Source organism: Lygodium microphyllum, chromosome 29, assembly GCF_053477565.2.
Source record: "Lygodium microphyllum isolate KBCC chromosome 29, Lygodium_microphyllum_v1.1.10, whole genome shotgun sequence".
NCBI lineage: Eukaryota > Viridiplantae > Streptophyta > Polypodiopsida > Schizaeales > Lygodiaceae > Lygodium > Lygodium microphyllum.
The window spans coordinates 94,942,614-94,960,887 of NC_141163.1; the positions used below are offsets into that span (position 1 = coordinate 94,942,614).

Below are 18,274 nucleotides of genomic sequence, written 5' to 3' on the forward strand. Positions count from 1 at the left end.
CTCACTAACCCTAACTATATATGTATACATTCATTCTTTATTCTTTGAGTAATAAGACAATAAGGTGCTACTCACAAACCCATCCAACCCATAGAACCAGTCATCACACAACAAATCGAAGTTGAAGTCATGCTCCGTAACAACGATGGTTGGCCCATAAAGGAAATCAAGTTTGTGAATGAAAAAAATAGTTATTTCTAAATCTTTAAATTCTAACTCAAATAATTTTATAAATTATTTCATTAGCTAATATAGTTACATATATGCACTTCATTGGAATTAAAGAAAGAAGCTCGAGACATTAAAAAAACATGTAGGATGACTCATGAATCTTCTGCTTCATAAATTGTGTATGGTTAGAATAACTTAAATTTACCATTAGAAAATACAAAAACATACTAGCATCATGATTTTATTTTACGAAAATAAATACGATTAATGAAGGGATAGGCTCTATGCATCCCATATTAAGAAGTGTATTATAAACAATGTTTCTATGATTATCTCTAATTTTGGATTTTAAAATGATGAGATACATATCTTATGGTTCTGTACTTGTAACAGTCAGACATGTCACTACAACAAAAAGGGTTCATGGACGCACTTGTAGACGCAATATTTGAATTGTGAAAAAAAATGTCGGGCGTGTTTATTAATGCGTCTATTTGCGCGTCTACAAAATCGCGTCTAAAAGCGCTCTTATGATCAGAGTTACACGTACACTTAGACGTGCCTATAGACGCACGTATAAACGCGCTGTCGTATTGCTGCGCATTCGAGGTGTGAAAACCACCCAAAAGTTGTGTGTGTGATTTGATACTTTGTACATATTTAGTTGTTGTGCTTACATTTAATTTCTGCGTATAAGTATAGTGAGGAGGAGTTAGAAGCATAGTGGTGAGCAAGATGAGATGCTTTTAGCCTATGTTGAGCAAGGTCAAGTGGAAAGCAGTTTATCGTGCTACAAACAAATGCAAGATGAAGGTTGTATTCCTTGCAAGGCAATATGAGTCCTTAGCCTTCAGGCATGCATAGTAGCCATAGAGAAGATGACATTACTAGAAATTGGACAAGCAAAGGTGACACAAATGCATTGAAGGATGTGTTGGATGATGGGGCTTCACCAAGTGTAGCTGATTATGATAACAGAACTGAATTACATTTTGCCGCTAGTGAGGGACATTGCTCAATAGTGGAGTTGCTACTTCAGTATAATGCTCTTGTCAATCCAACGGACCGTTGGGATAGAACAAGTGTTATGCAAAATTGCTGATGCAACACTTTAACTTATAAATCATACATATCGGCTTCTTTGCGAGCATTACGGTATGCACGGGAAGTTGAAAAGGTGGAGGCCGTTTTTCTGCGTGTGACATGCTATGAAAAGGAAGAGTGGCTAAAAAGGGGGTTTTTCTGGTTCGGTAAGAAAAGCCAATTTGAGAAGAAAAGGGAAAAAGAAAAGGGCCACTAATCATGTCGAAAGGGAGCGAAAAGGGAGGGCTCTCTGGTTTTTCCTGGGGGCAGAACGAACGGGAAAAGGGCACTCTTGGATCTATGAAGGGAAGAAAGGAGCTTTTTCAATCTGGGGGATAAACTCGATAGAATGCTGAAGGAGGATACCATTCTTTATAAGCCGAAGCTTGGCAAGATCGTCACGACGATCCTTACGATCAGATTTAATGTGGAGACTGTGGAATACAAAAACATCAGTTTTACTGTTTGGGATGTTGGAAGCTAAGACAAGATTCGCCCTTTGTGGAGGCATGGAATGAACTAAGGAAAAGTTTTTTTTACTGGACAGGAGACGTCATCGTGATCCAACAACATCATAAAAGCATGGATAGCTCCACTTTACCATCGAACTCACGGTCCTCAAAAGCACACGAAATTGCGAACGATTGCTTACGGCGTTATGGAGGAGGGAGATCGATTGTGGAGGAAGGCAAAGAAGGCGGACGACGCTGAGAAAGGAGGATTAGAGGGAAGCCAATTTGGGGAGGAAAAAGCTCGCCTTGGGAATCATCATAGGAAAAAGCTTACCTGAGGCTGCGACTGGGGCAATTAAAGACATGAGGCGACAAGGTAGAAGCTCTTAATGGTGTGTCTGTTTTTTTTGCTACCACGAGTCGGCCAGAGTTGCTCGATGCAGCCTTGCTTCATCCTGGGCACTTGAATCGGCTTCTTTTGTGTGACTTGCCTACAGAAAAAGAACGTTTTGAGATATTGAAAGTCCTTTCAAAGTAGCTGCCCCTAGCTGAGGATGTTGATCCCTATTGGGTGGCATCACAAACAGAAAATTACAGTGGTGCAGATATGCAAGCGATCCTGATTGATTTTCAAGTGGAGGCAGTACGCAACTATAGAGATGATGCAAGCATTTAAGGGCGCTTCCTCGTTTTCAGGAGCTTATTATTAGACCAGGCGGGCTATAGCCTTCCATGGATGCCAGCCCATCGTCGCGTAGTCACACTTTTCCCTCACTCGTCTTCAAGGTGCAGTCTTTCGTCAGGATATACTACCAGTTCTCCTGGAAATGGCAACAGACACCTGTACTCTCTGGAGGCTGCACACGAGGGAAAAGGGAGAGCTTTCCATAAAGATGATGAAGCCTTTCGAAAGTATTTCACAGAGATAAACGGCCTGCTGTACTAGGCATTAATTTCCCAAGAGATAGGTTGGAGCGCAAGGACTGGCTCTCGCTGGTAGCAGTATACAGTGATGTTTGGCTTCTCTCTGTTGCATCCTTCTATGCAGCACGATTTGACAAAAATGATAGGAAACACTTGTTTAATATGGTTAATGAGCTTCCAACAGTGCTAGAAGTAGTGAATGGCAAGAAACCAACTAAGGAGAAATATGCTGTCCAACATATTTGACAATTTGAACTGGAGACTTGCCAGTCGCATGTATAGTGTTGGCTCAGCTCTTGAAAATACCCTGTCATAACTCTGCAGCGAATCAACAAGCTGTTCTAAAAGCCATGAATAGTACAATGCAGCAATATGCCCACATAACAATGTGACCAAGTTAAGTTACATTATCTCATAAGTCCGAATGCAACTGCTGATGATATGTCTATGAAGGTAATGCAGTAGTACTTGCACATAATTATGGCTGTTGTTCATATGTTAATATTGCTAACATGGAAGAGAAAGATGTGTCATACATTTCCACAAGTCAGTTTGTCGGCTTATGGAGAATGTAAATGAATACATGGTTCTAGATCATCCCGTGTCCAACCCTCTTGTTCTTGGAAGGGAGCCACCTCTGAAAAGACAATGCTGAAATTTCTGCCTGAAGCTGATAACCAGATTTGTACTAAAGGTTCCTATATTGAAGGATGAATTCTATGCTCAACTGAAAACTTGTTTTTGGTCTTATCATTGCTGCATAGACGAGGTCTCGTTGGAAGCTTGGCGGATCTATTACTGCACACAGATCCTCTCATCTTTCTTATTAGTATGATTAATCTTCTATCTTGAAATTAGTCAAGGTCCTCTGTGGTCACGACTTTGCTTTCGAAAACCCTTTGACACCGCTACGTAAATATATAATCATATTTATAAAAAAGTGGACATATTCATATTGTGCGTCTATATACGCATGTATCTACGCGTCTACAACCGCGTTTACTCTGAAAGTTTTTGACGAGAATAGACGCGCATTTATCCTGCAATTTAAACGCGCTAATAAACGCACAAAACAGAGGTATGATAAAAAAAACCAGAGAGCATGCAAGCCACATGCTCTCTGGTTTTTTTCCCCCCATCAACATCAAATTGTATGCTTAGGGAAAATAGAGAAAGATTATTTTGAAGATTGGATACTAAAAACAAAACAATGTATGTAGCACACGAAATTTCATATGTATAGATGAAACGTTTTTACATTATGAGTTCTAGTGCTTATGACGTCATGGTCGCAAGCACTAGCTGAAAGTAATATATATCAAAAATGAAAATTACAAGCCAAGGGGAGGCATGCATACATGGGGCTCCTCTATATCTCCTCAGAAGAGGCATCATCATCGCTACCACCACCGCTGTCTGTGCCGCTGCCGTTGCCGCCACCGCTACTGCTAGTCCCCCCTTCGCTATCCTCAAATGCATCAGGGTTCACCTACACAAAGGATTAAGGTATATAGATACCATTACAAACAATAAATTAGAGTTATCTATACTTTTCATGTAAAAAATAAAACCTACCTCTTCTGACGGTGGAATCCTCATGGCGCGATTATATTGCTCCTCCATGATGAGTCCCTCCTCGTAGAAATGCTGCCAAGTGGACGCTCGGTTATGACCTCGATGGTAGCCTACCTCTCTAGGAGTAGGCAACCTACCAACGATATGATACTACAAAACAATTTGAACATACAACGTATTAAAACACACTACATAATGAAGTGAAACAAATTACAAAATTTAATTTAAAAAAAGAAATCAAATAATACTTACAAACTCAACCTCCCATGACTCCCTGCCACCCAATCCATAATGCGACGATCCCATGGTTGCCATCTGGATACATCGCGCCTCTGCATGCTGGCGCCTTGTCATTATCTCCGCTGCTCTCTTCTTGGCCTCTTTCCACTCCTTGCGGTGGCAATTGGGTGGTTGGCCATATCTAGAGTGCCCCTGCTCTTGTCTCCGCAATGACTCCTTGGCGCTCGTCATAAGGTGAGACCTCTTGTTATGAAGCGCGTCTCTCACCTTTGATCGTCCCCAATCATCTGAGAATCGTGAATTCTTGGGATAAGGGTACCTTTTATGTACTACGCGCACCACCTCTTGCCACAAACCATTTTTTGGTGCTTGAAGGGAATCGTGCAATCTTTGTATGTGGCATGCACGATACTCCTCAAGTAGGCTATCACTTCCCTCCCCTCAAAGTCATGCAAGATACAACCAACATCAGTGATAGAGTAGTACATTTGTGGAGGCTCACCTCTCTCATTTTCTGGTGAGGGTGATCGAGAGCCTCCACATCACACAAAGATGAGCACAATGGAAAATAAACTGTAGCCTACCTTGATGAGCATAATGTAAGAGAAACTTCAACATCCCCGCCTTGTCAATTCTATATTCAACCTTACCTGCTTTGAACTCAGAAATCGTGTGTCCATTGATCACAAGTTTCACACATTAATCAAAGTCAGAAACGCTAGCCACGTCAAGCATAAGCCCTTATGATAAGCCTTGCATCATCAAGAAATGAGCAAAGTTCACACTCAATACATTGTGTATAACTCTGCTCTAGCTCCAAAACATGGAGGAAGAAGGTAGGCACCAACATACAAACTTCAACACTTACTCCCAAATATGTATCCCATAAAGCATCAAAACTGAATCTTCAAGTATGAGAGATCAAAGGAAACACACTTTTTTGAGAAGAAACAAACCTTCCAAGGCTCTTCAACCTCTAGCACCACCAGTCCATGGTGCTCTCACTACACAAAAGATGCTTTTATAAGCACCAGAATACACGTTAATGACTAGTCTCTTTGATATCTTAGATCCCCTCAAAATCGAAGCAATCTCCTACCCATAGCTCCTTCTATCAACAATCGAAAACATGATGAGAAATTGCACACTAGAACATTGTATTAACCTACGAAAACAACATGTGTATGATAGAGACTCACCAACAAATTTCGTCCACCTATTTTTCTACCAGTACAAAATTGAACCATTGCAAAGATATCTACCTTGCCCTATCTTGCATGCACAAGATCCATTCAAACAATAACTCCAATAGTCCTACAAAATTGAACCATTTCAACCTTACCTGCTTTGAACTTAGAAATCGTGTGCTCATTGATCACAAGTTTCACACATCAATCAAAGTCAGAAACACTAGCCACATCAAGCATAAGCCCTTATGATAAGCCTTGCATCATCAAGAAATGAGCAAAGTTCACACTCAATACATTGTGTATAACTCTGCTCTAGCTCCAAAACATGGAGGAAGAAGGTAGGCACCAACATACAAACTTCAACACTTACTCCCAAATATGTATCCCATAAAGCATCAAAACTGAATCTTCAAGTATGAGAGATCAAAGGAAACACACTTTTTTTAGAAGAAACAAACCTTCCAAGGCTCTTCAACCTCTAGCACCACCAGTCCATGGTGCTCTCACTACACAAAAGATGCTTTTATAAGCACCAGAATACACGTTAATGACTAGTCTCTTTGATATCTTAGATCTCCTCAAAATAAAAGCAATCTCCTACCCATAGCTCCTTCTATCAACAATCGAAAACATGATGAGAAATTGCACACTAGAACATTGTATTAACCTACGAAAACAACATGTGTATGATAGAGACTCACCAATAAATTTCGTCCACCTATTTTTCTACCAGTACAAAATTGAACCATTGCAAAGATATCTACCTTTCCCTATCTTGAATGCACAAGATCCATTCAAACAATAACTCCAATAGTCCTACATAAAGATAAGAAATACATAAGAGCCCTTATGGCCAGTCTTGCATGATCAAGAAATCAACAAAATTCACACTCAATACACTATATATAACTCTACTTTAGCTCCAAAATACAGAGGGAGATGGTAGGCACCAACATAAAAACCTGAATGCTTACTCCAAAGTATGCATCCCTTAAAGCATCAAAATTGAACCTTTAAGAACCCCATATCTTTGTTGCAATTGCATATTACCTCATATATTTGTCACATTATGGAAAATATAAGAAAATAAGCAAGACCTGCAGTAGCCTAATGCAAATTGCAGCCCTTGCTTCTTCTTGTCACATGCATGCCCTACCCCCTTTTTCATGTGTACCCCAACACTCTTTGCAGGTGAATCACCATCTCTTATAGAAGATAAGCGTATGCCTTTTTATTGCAATCCCAAGCTCCTCCAACTAGGCTGCAGAACTAGACAACTGGATATATTTCAAAACAGAATACCAGCTTTCTTTGGTGATGAAGGAGATTGACAATCTGTCCCTAAAAGGTTTTTCCATAGTTGTGTTGCATCATGCACATTGTCTCTTATTGGTTTCACCTGAGTAAAGAAATAATACGAAATTATATATTGATAGATAAAGCATTTCTTTCAAGAATGCAACAATAAGCATCAAAAGCAAATCATAGAATGGTAAAGCACAAACCTTGTTAAACTAACAAGATTGAAGGGCACTCAAGGTGGTTGACTTGAAAGACACTAATATAGGACCAAGATATATCTAAGAGCAACTGCACTTCCTCTGCAACACAATCTTGCCTCTATAACATCAATAGGTAACTTCCCCTTAAGATGTTAGTCAATTGTGTTGAAGCTTCTAGCTTCATCACTTTCTCTATCTCAGTATGCTCCTTTTGACTATTTTGTGGCATTGGTGTGAATCCAATAAATACCTCGAGAATCTAAATGACACATGTACCCCTTCGGATCATGCACACAACCCCTTTATAGCAGATGTAATGCCTATTTCAATACATATCCCTTCTTCATGGTATTCTCTATTTTCAACTGATCTGATTCTACTCTCTGTTATGCTTTCTTTGCTTCACTTTGATAGTGGGAGGCCTCTTGTGGCCATGGCCTTCCACATGGTATTCGTCACTTGGTAATGGCCTAGGGCCTAATGCCCATCCAATGAGAGGAAGAAGAACAATCTTTTGATGGTCATGGTGCACTTGATTTTGGAGATCACTGCCCTCCGATGCCCACCTTACCCTCAGTGGAAGCCAATCTAGTGCTGGTCAATGATGATGCTGACATGTCCCATACCACAGATGATCCAAAAGATATCAATGTAGCCTTCCTCGTTGCCCTAAATCCTACTACCTTTCGTGCAAAATCCCTATCCTAGGAGAACCTTTGTCCCATGCCCACCACGGCTATATTGGATGTTGTACTTGCTCCAATGATCAAAGATCATGAACATGAATTTGACCACCTCTGATTTGTGCCTGGCCAATCTCTTTGCTCCATCAAAGGGAGCCAACAATGAAACAGATCTCTATATAGATGAAGATGCAGCTGATGCCACAGCCAATCTTGCTACCCTAATGCATGGCAGAGAAAAGGAAGATGCCTTAGCGGATATGTATGTATTCAAAACATCACTACCACGGTACCATCTGCATAAAATATTTTACAATGATACAACAAGAGTATTACAATGACATGAAGAAATATGTATCCAAAATGAGAATGCTCACCACTTATACCTACAGATTTAAAGACAAAATTTGTGAGACGTCCGTGTAGCTAATGTTGGAGTAGGAACTTGCATCCTCCTCCATACCAGTATCCTTATTGCCAAATCAACTCTGACTACTTCAGAAAAGTAGTAGGTTATCATAATCAGTTTAAATAGAGTATGAAGTAGCAGGACATCATAACCAGTAGCAACTTTAAGCATATAGTCTAATCCATTCTAGTAGGAGAAGAGTGTGACTTGAAAAATGCACTACACCCCTAATAAAGTCAAATATCTAGCTCTTCTATAAGGCTTCCACAAGAATTTGGTGTGAGGGTCATAACAAGGTAGAATCTGCCCCTGGAAAGTCTTTTAGATGCAACCTGCAACTTGGTCATTACTTTCTGATCAACTAGCTATCAAACTGTCAACTTCAACATCACACAAAGATGAGCACAATGGAAAATAGACTGTAGCCTACCTTGATGAGCATAATGTAAGAGAAACTTCAACATCCCCGCCTTGTCAACTCTGTATTCAACCTTACCTGCTTTGAACTCAGAAATCGTGTGTTCATTGATCACAAGTTTCACACATCAATCAAAGTCAGAAACACTAGCCACATCAAGCATAAGCCCTTATGATAAGCCTTGCATCATCAAGAAATGAGCAAAGTTCACACTCAATACATTGTGTATAACTCTGCTCTAGCTCCAAAACATGGAGGAAGAAGGTAGGCACCAACATACAAACTTCAACACTTACTCCCAAATATGTATCCCATAAAGCATCAAAACTGAATCTTCAAGTATGAGAGATCAAAGGAAACACACTTTTTTGAGAAGAAACAAACCTTCCAAGGCTCTTCAACCTCTAGCACCACCAGTCCTTGGTGCTCTCACTACACAGAAGATGCTTTTATAAGCACCAGAATACACGTTAATGACTAGTCTCTTTGATATCTTAGATCCCCTCAAAATAGAAGCAATCTCCTACCCATAGCTCCTTCTATCAACAATCCAAAACATGATGAGAAATTGCACACTAGAACATTGTATTAACCTACGAAAACAACATGTGTATGATAGAGACTCACCAATAAATTTCGTCCACCTATTTTTCTACCAGTACAAAATTGAACTATTACAAAGATATCTACCTTGCCCTATCTTGAATGCACAAGATCCATTCAAACCATAACTCCAATAGTCCTACATAAAGATAAGAAATACATAAGAGCCCTTATGGCCAGTCTTGCATGATCAAGAAATCAACAAAATTCACACTCCATACACTATATATAACTCTACTTTAGCTCCAAAATACAGAGGGAGATGGTAGGCACCAACATAAAAACCTGAATGCTTACTCCAAAGTATGCATCCCTTAAAGCATCAAAATTGAACCTTTAAGAACCCCATATCTTTGTTGCAATTGCATATTACCTTATATATTTGTCATATTATGGAAAATATAAGAAAATAAGCAAGACCTGCAGTAGCCTAATGCAAATTGCAGCCCTTGCTTCTTCTTGTCACATGCATGCCCTACCCCCTTTTTCATGTGTACCCCAACACTCTTTGCAGGTGAATCACCATCTCTTATAGAAGATAAGCGTATTCCTTTTTATTGCAATCCCAACCTCCTCCAACTAGGCTGCAGAACTAGACAACTGGATATATTTCAAAACAGAATACCAGCTTTCTTTGGTGATGAAGGAGATTGACAATCTGTCCCTAAAAGGTTTTTCCATAGTTGTGTTGCATCATGCACATTGTCTCTTATTGGTTTCACCTGAGTAAAGAAATAATACGAAATTATATATTGATAGATAAAGCATTTCTTTCAAGAATGCGACAATAAGCATCAAAAGCAAATCATAGAATGGTAAAGCACAAACCTTGTTAAACTAACAAGATTGAAGGGCACTCAAGGTGGTTGACTTGAAAGACACTAATATAGGACCAAGATATATCTAAGAGCAACTGCACTTCCTCTGCAACACAATCTTGCCTCTATAACATCCATAGGTAACTTCCCCTTAAGATGTTAGTCAATTGTGTTGAAGCTTCTAGCTTCATCACTTTCTCTATCTCAGTATGCTCCTTCTGACTATTTTGTGGCATTGGTGTGAATCCAATAAATACCTCGAGAATCTAAATGACACATGTACCCCTTCGGATCATGCACACAACCCCTTTATAGCAGATGTAATGCCTATTTCAATACATATCCCTTCTTCATGGTATTCTCTATTTTCAACTCTGATTCTACTCTCTGTTATGCTTTCTTTGCTTCACTTTGATAGTGGGAGGCCTCTTGTGGCCATGGCCTTCCACATGGTATTAGTCGCTTGGTAATGGCCTAGGGCCTAATGCCCATCCAATGAGAGGAAGAAGAACAATCTTTTGATGGTCATGGTGCACTTGATTTTGGAGATCACTGCCCTCCGATGCCCACCTTACCCTCAGTGGAAGCCAATCTAGTGCTGGTCAATGATGATGCTGACATGTCCCATACCACAGATGATCCAAAATATATCAATGTAGCCTTCCTCGTTGCCCTAAATCCTACTACCTTTCGTGCAAAATCCCTATCCTAGGAGAACCTTTGTCCCATGCCCACCACGGCTATATTGGATGTTGTACTTGCTCCAATGATCAAAGATCATGAACATGAATTTGACCACCTCTGATTTGTGCCTGGCCAATCTCTTTGCTCCATCAAAGGGAGCCAACAATGAAACAGATCTCTATATAGATGAAGATGCAGCTGATGCCACAGCCAATCTTGCTACCCTAATGCATGGCAGAGAAAAGGAAGATGCCTTAGCGGATGTGTATGTATTCAAAACATCACTACCACGGTACCATCTGCATAAAATATTTTACAATGATACAACAAGAGTATTACAATGACATGAAGAAATATGTATCCAAAATGAGAATGCTCACCACTTATACCTACAGATTTAAAGACAAAATTTGTGAGACGTCCGTGTAGCTAATGTTGGAGTAGGAACTTGCATCCTCCTCCATACCAGTATCCTTATTGCCAAATCAACTCTGACTACTTCAGAAAAGTAGCAGGTTATCATAATCAGTTTAAATAGAGTATGAAGTAGCAGGACATCATAACCAGTAGCAACTTTAAGCATATAGTCTAATCCATTCTAGTAGGAGAAGAGTGTGACTTTGAAAATGCACTACACCCCTAATAAAGTCAAATATCTAGCTCTTCTATAAGGCTTCCACAAGAATTTGGTGTGTGAGGGTCATAACAAGGTAGAATCTGCCCCTGGAAAGTCTTTTAGATGCAACCTGCAACTTGGTCATTACTTTCTGATCAACTAGCTATCAAACTGTCAACTTCAACATCACACAAAGATGAGCACAATGGAAAATAGACTGTAGCCTACCTTGATGAGCATAATGTAAGAGAAACTTCAACATCCCCGCCTTGTCAACTCTGTATTCAACCTTACCTGCTTTGAACTCAGAAATCGTGTGTTCATTGATCACAAGTTTCACACATCAATCAAAGTCAGAAACACTAGCCACATCAAGCATAAGCCCTTATGATAAGCCTTGCATCATCAAGAAATGAGCAAAGTTCACACTCAATACATTGTGTATAACTCTGCTCTAGCTCCAAAACATGGAGGAAGAAGGTAGGCACCAACATACAAACTTCAACACTTACTCCCAAATATGTATCCCATAAAGCATCAAAACTGAATCTTCAAGTATGAGAGATCAAAGGAAACACACTTTTTTGAGAAGAAACAAACCTTCCAAGGCTCTTCAACCTCTAGCACCACCAGTCCTTGGTGCTCTCACTACACAGAAGATGCTTTTATAAGCACCAGAATACACGTTAATGACTAGTCTCTTTGATATCTTAGATCCCCTCAAAATAGAAGCAATCTCCTACCCATAGCTCCTTCTATCAACAATCCAAAACATGATGAGAAATTGCACACTAGAACATTGTATTAACCTACGAAAACAACATGTGTATGATAGAGACTCACCAATAAATTTCGTCCACCTATTTTTCTACCAGTACAAAATTGAACCATTGCAAAGATATCTACCTTGCCCTATCTTGAATGCACAAGATCCATTCAAACCATAACTCCAATAGTCCTACATAAAGATAAGAAATACATAAGAGCCCTTATGGCCAGTCTTGCATGATCAAGAAATCAACAAAATTCACACTCCATACACTATATATAACTCTACTTTAGCTCCAAAATACAGAGGGAGATGGTAGGCACCAACATAAAAACCTGAATGCTTACTCCAAAGTATGCATCCCTTAAAGCATCAAAATTGAACCTTTAAGAACCCCATATCTTTGTTGCAATTGCATATTACCTTATATATTTGTCATATTATGGAAAATATAAGAAAATAAGCAAGACCTGCAGTAGCCTAATGCAAATTGCAGCCCTTGCTTCTTCTTGTCACATGCATGCCCTACCCCCTTTTTCATGTGTACCCCAACACTCTTTGCAGGTGAATTACCATCTCTTATAGAAGATAAGCGTATGCCTTTTTATTGCAATCCCAACCTCCTCCAACTAGGCTGCAGAACTAGACAACTGGATATATTTCAAAACAGAATACCAGCTTTCTTTGGTGATGAAGGAGATTCACAATTTGTCCCTAAAAGGTTTTTCCATAGTTGTGTTGCATCATGCACATTGTCTCTTATTGGTTTCACCTGAGTAAAGAAATAATACGAAATTATATATTGATAGATAAAGCATTTCTTTCAAGAATGCGACAATAAGCATCAAAAGCAAATCATAGAATGGTGAAGCACAAACCTTGTTAAACTAACAAGATTCAAGGGCACTCAAGGTGGTTGATTTGAAAGACACTAATATAGGACCAAGATATATCTAAGAGCAACTGCACTTCCTCTGCAACACAATCTTGCCTCTATAACATCCATAGGTAACTTCCCCTTAAGATGTTAGTCAATTGTGTTGAAGCTTCTAGCTTCATCACTTTCTCTATCTCAGTATGCTCCTTTTGACTTTTTTGTGGCATTGGTGTGAATCCAATAAATACCTCGAGAATCTAAATGACACATGTACCCCTTCGGATCATGCACACAACCCCTTTATAGCAGATGTAATGCCTATTTCAATACATATCCCTTCTTCATGGTATTCTCTATTTTCAACTCTGATTCTACTCTCTGTTATGCTTTCTTTGCTTCACTTTGATAGTGGGAGGCCTCTTGTGGCCATGGCCTTCCACATGGTATTAGTCGCTTGGTAATGGCCTAGGGCCTAATGCCCATCCAATGAGAAGAAGAAGAACAATCTTTTGATGGTCATGGTGCACTTGATTTTGGAGATCACTGCCCTCCGATGCCCACCTTACCCTCAGTGGAAGCCAATCTAGTGCTGGTCAATGATGACGCTGACATGTCCCATACCACAGATGATCCAAAAGATATCAATGTAGCCTTCCTCGTTGCCCTGAATCCTACTACCTTTCGTGCAAAATCCCTATCCTAGGAGAACCTTTGTCCCATGCCCACCACGGCTATATTGGATGTTGTACCTGCTCCAATGATCAAAGATCATGAACATGAATTTGACCACCTCTGATTTGTGCCTGGCCAATCTCTTTCCTCCATCAAAGGGAGCCAACAATGAAACAGATCTCTATATAGATGAAGATGCAGCTGATGCCACAGCCAATCTTGCTACCCTAATGCATGGCAGAGAAGAAGAAGATGCCTTAGCGGATGTGTATGTATCCAAAACATCACTACCACGGTACTATCTGCATAAAATATTTTACAATGATACAACAAGAGTATTACAATGACATGAAGAAATATGTATTCAAAATGAGAATGCTCACCACTTATACCTACAGATTTAAAGACAAAATTTGTGAGATGTCGGTGTAGGTAATGTTGGAGTAGGAACTTGCATCCTCCTCCATACCAGTATCCTTATTGCCAAATCAACTCTGACTACTTCAGAAAAGTAGCAGGTTATCATAATCAGTTTACATAGAGTATGAAGTAGCAGGACATCATAACCAGTAGCAACTTTAAGCATATAGTCTAATCCATTCTAGTAGGAGAAGAGTGTGACTTGAAAATCCACTACACCCCTAATAAAGTCAAATATCTAGCTCTTCTATAAGGCTTCCACAAAAATTTGGTGTGAGGGTCATAACAAGGTAGAATCTGCCCCTGGAAAGTCTTTTAGATGCAACCTGCAACTTGGTCATTACTTTCTGATCAACTAGCTATCAAACTGTCAACTTCAACATCACATAAAGATGAGCACAATGGAAAATAGACTGTAGCCTACCTTGATGAGCATAATGTAAGAGAAACTTCAACATCCCCGCCTTATCAACTCTGTATTCAACCTTACCTGCTTTGAACTTAGAAATCGTGTGCTCATTGATCACAAGTTTCACACATCAATCAAAGTCAGAAACACTAGCCACATCAAGCATAAGTCCTTATGATAAGCCTTGCATCATCAAGAAATGAGCAAATTTCACACTCAATACATTGTGTATAACTCTGCTCTAGCTCCAAAACATGGAGGAAGAAGGTAGGCACCAACATACAAACTTCAACACTTACTCCCAAATATGTATCCCATAAAGCATCAAAACTGAATCTTCAAGTATGAGAGATCAAAGGAAACACACTTTTTTTAGAAGAAACAAACCTTCCAAGGCTCTTCAACCTCTAGCACCACCAGTCCATGGTGCTCTCACTACACAAAAGATGCTTTTATAAGCACCAGAATACACGTTAATGACTAGTCTCTTTGATATCTTAGATCTCCTCAAAATAAAAGCAATCTCCTACCCATAGCTCCTTCTATCAACAATCCAAAACATGATGAGAAATTGCACACTAGAACATTGTATTAACCTACGAAAACAACATGTGTATGATAGAGACTCACCAATAAATTTCGTCCACCTATTTTTCTACCAGTACAAAATTGAACCATTGCAAAGATATCTACCTTGCCCTATCTTGAATGCACAAGATCCATTCAAACAATAACTCCAATAGTCCTACATAAAGATAAGAAATACATAAGAGCCCTTATGGCCAGTCTTGCATGATCAAGAAATCAACAAAATTCACACTCCATACACTATATATAACTCTACTTTAGCTCCAAAATACAGATGGAGATGGTAGGCACCAACATAAAAACCTGAATGCTTACTCCAAAGTATGCATCCCTTAAAGCATCAAAATTGAACCTTTAAGAACCCCATATCTTTGTTGCAATTGCATATTACCTCATATATTTGTCACATTATGGAAAATATAAGAAAATAAGCAAGACCTACAGTAGCCTAATGCAAATTGCAGCCCTTGCTTCTTCTTGTCACATGCATGCCCTACCCCCTTCTTCATGTGTACCCCAACACTCTTTGCAGGTGAATCACCATCTCTTATAGAAGATAAGCGTATGCCTTTTTATTGCAATCCCAACCTCCTCCAACTAGGCTGCAGAACTAGACAACTGGATGTATTTCAAAACAGAATACCAGCTTTCTTTGGTGATGAAGGAGATTCACAATCTGCCCCTAAAAGGTTTTTCCATAGTTGTGTTGCATCATGCACATTGTCTCTTATTGGTTTCACCTGAGTAAAGAAATAATACGAAATTATATATTGATAGATAAAGCATTTCTTTCAAGAATACGACAAAAAGCATCAAAAGCAAATCATAGAATGGTAAAGCACAAACCTTGTTAAACTAACAAGATTCAAGGGCACTCAAGGTGGTTGACTTGAAAGACACTAATATAGGACCAAGATATATCTAAGAGCAACTGCACTTCCTCTGCAACACAATCTTACCTCTATAACATCCATAGGTAATTGCCCCTTAAGATGTTAGTCAATTGTGTTGAAGCTTCTAGCTTCATCACTTTCTCTATCTCAGTATGCTCCTTTTGACTATTTTGTAGCATAGGTGTGAATCCAATAAATACCTCGAGAATCTAAATGACACATGTACCCCTTCACCCCCTCAAATGATGAGTCTCTACCCTTGCTGGCTTTTGCCCCCCCTACATGATGACTTGGCTCGGGAAACTAGCTCTCTAGCAGCCTAGTCAAGTTAAGGCTTGAAACTTTACATTTTGGGTAGGGTTTGTTACATCCACTGTGGGAAGCAGATCCACTAAGGGAATACAAGATCCACATGATCCATGATGGGAAATTTTTCAAGACACATTTTTTTTGTTGTAGCAGCGGAGTATTTTATCTTCTTCATTTCCTTATGCTTCTTTGGCATTGTTTGATCTTCTTCTTGGTCTTTTGCTCCAATGTTTGATCTTTTGGCATTTTGGTCTTCATGGTGTAAGATTTCTTTGTCTTCAGTTGTGCTCTTTATCCCTTTTGTTGATGCGTGGTACATGCTTTTTACTCCAGACTTCTTGACATGATCTTTGTGCTTTATAGGTACATCACTTGATATAAGAAAATCATTTCGATTTTGGGAAATGGGAAGGTCTTACCACGAGTATATTCGGGCAGTGTCTAATCCCAATTTACAAGATGCTTTAGAGTTATTGATAAAGCACACAATGCTAATAAATGTTGAAACATATAATGTATGTGTGTTATCTTTAATTTGAGAAGCACTTTAAATATGCAGTGACCTTTTTATTAAGGCAAGGTGTGAACATGGGTGATAAGGAACCGAGTTTGAGCAAAAGCTCAAGTGTGAATGAGCCTTCAAAGGTAGTAAGGTTCAACCCTTAGGTTTTCTTTTCGTTTGAAAGCTTGGATTAGGAAATGAATCTGATGTCGACGTGCTACCATGAAACGTACTGGAAGGTTGAATCTGATTTCTACCACATTGACTTGTGTCAGATCTTCTGTAGGTTCCTTTCCTACTTTGCCTCTGCTAAAAGAGAATCTCTTCTTATGCTTGAGAGGAGGGCGCCATGAAAGCAAAGATGGGTCTGCTTTGCTCTCTGCTTCTTCCTCTTCTTGTTGGCAATCACTGGGGGGCCACCATACAATTGATCCAAATCCCTCCCCCTTTCTCTGTTCAATCATATGTGCCATTTGTTGTTCGTAGGGCATTTGTCATTGCATATTCACAGCTGAAAGATATAGTCGGATGCAATCTTGTGCCAACATCGAAAGCTCCAGATGTTATGATTTTCAAGCATTCAAGATTTTTTCTTCAAGAGCTGCTTTTTCCCTAGCCATTGGGCCATCTCAAGCTTTCTTTTCTCCTGTTTTCTCTCCAGTTTCCTGAAGTAATTTCTTTTTCTCCTCCTTAGTAGCGCATGCTTTGGCTATATGCTCTGCCTAAAGCCGCTTAATCTCTGCTTCCTGCTACTGCCGTTCAAACCAAGTATCTGCATCTGCCCAAATTGGCTGAGATGCCCATCCTTGCTCACCACCCTTTATTCTTATGGGTTGGGCATAGTTTACTGTCAAAAACTCTCCCATAGAGTTCATCATTGTGCATATTGTCCATGGCTGTAGCATCATCTTCTTTCTCCAAGTATGTAGCATATCCAAAGCCTCTATACTTTTGTGTAGATTGATCCAAGGGGATTGTAAGGTCCTTGATGTCACCAAAAGGAATGAATGCAGCATGCAAAATAGATTTTGTGACATTTTCTTCTAAGTCACCAATATGGATAGTTGTTTTGGGGTTTGTTCCCATGTTGACAGCCAACCAGCTGTTTGCCCTAGCTCGTTAGAATCATGACCTGGCTCCTATATTGGACTACATGATAGAAGTTTAGGACGAGAGTAGTTGAGCTAAGAGGAACTTGAGAAGTAACAAGACCTATGATCCATTCATGAAGAAACCACACCACTAGCTACCTAGCTCAGCCATGGCTCTAATACCATGTTGAGAATCATGGACCTAGAACTAGATGAGCTATGGTGGACGTAAATCAAACACACGATACATGATAAAGAGAAGAGATTGTAACTCAAGTGAATTAGGTTCCAAGATAGATTAGCTTGGACTCATAAACACAATCTTGAGTGACTCAAATTGAAAGTTCCATTCCATTATGAATGAGTATCAAGTACA

General features: G+C 39.5%; 1 pseudogene; it reads right to left on the minus strand.

Annotated features, from left to right (window-relative positions):
• Positions 1-17,379: 17,379 nt before the first annotated feature.
• LOC148010929 (uncharacterized) lies at positions 17,380-17,893 on the minus strand (annotated as a pseudogene).
• Between the last annotated feature and the right edge of the window lie 381 nt (positions 17,894-18,274).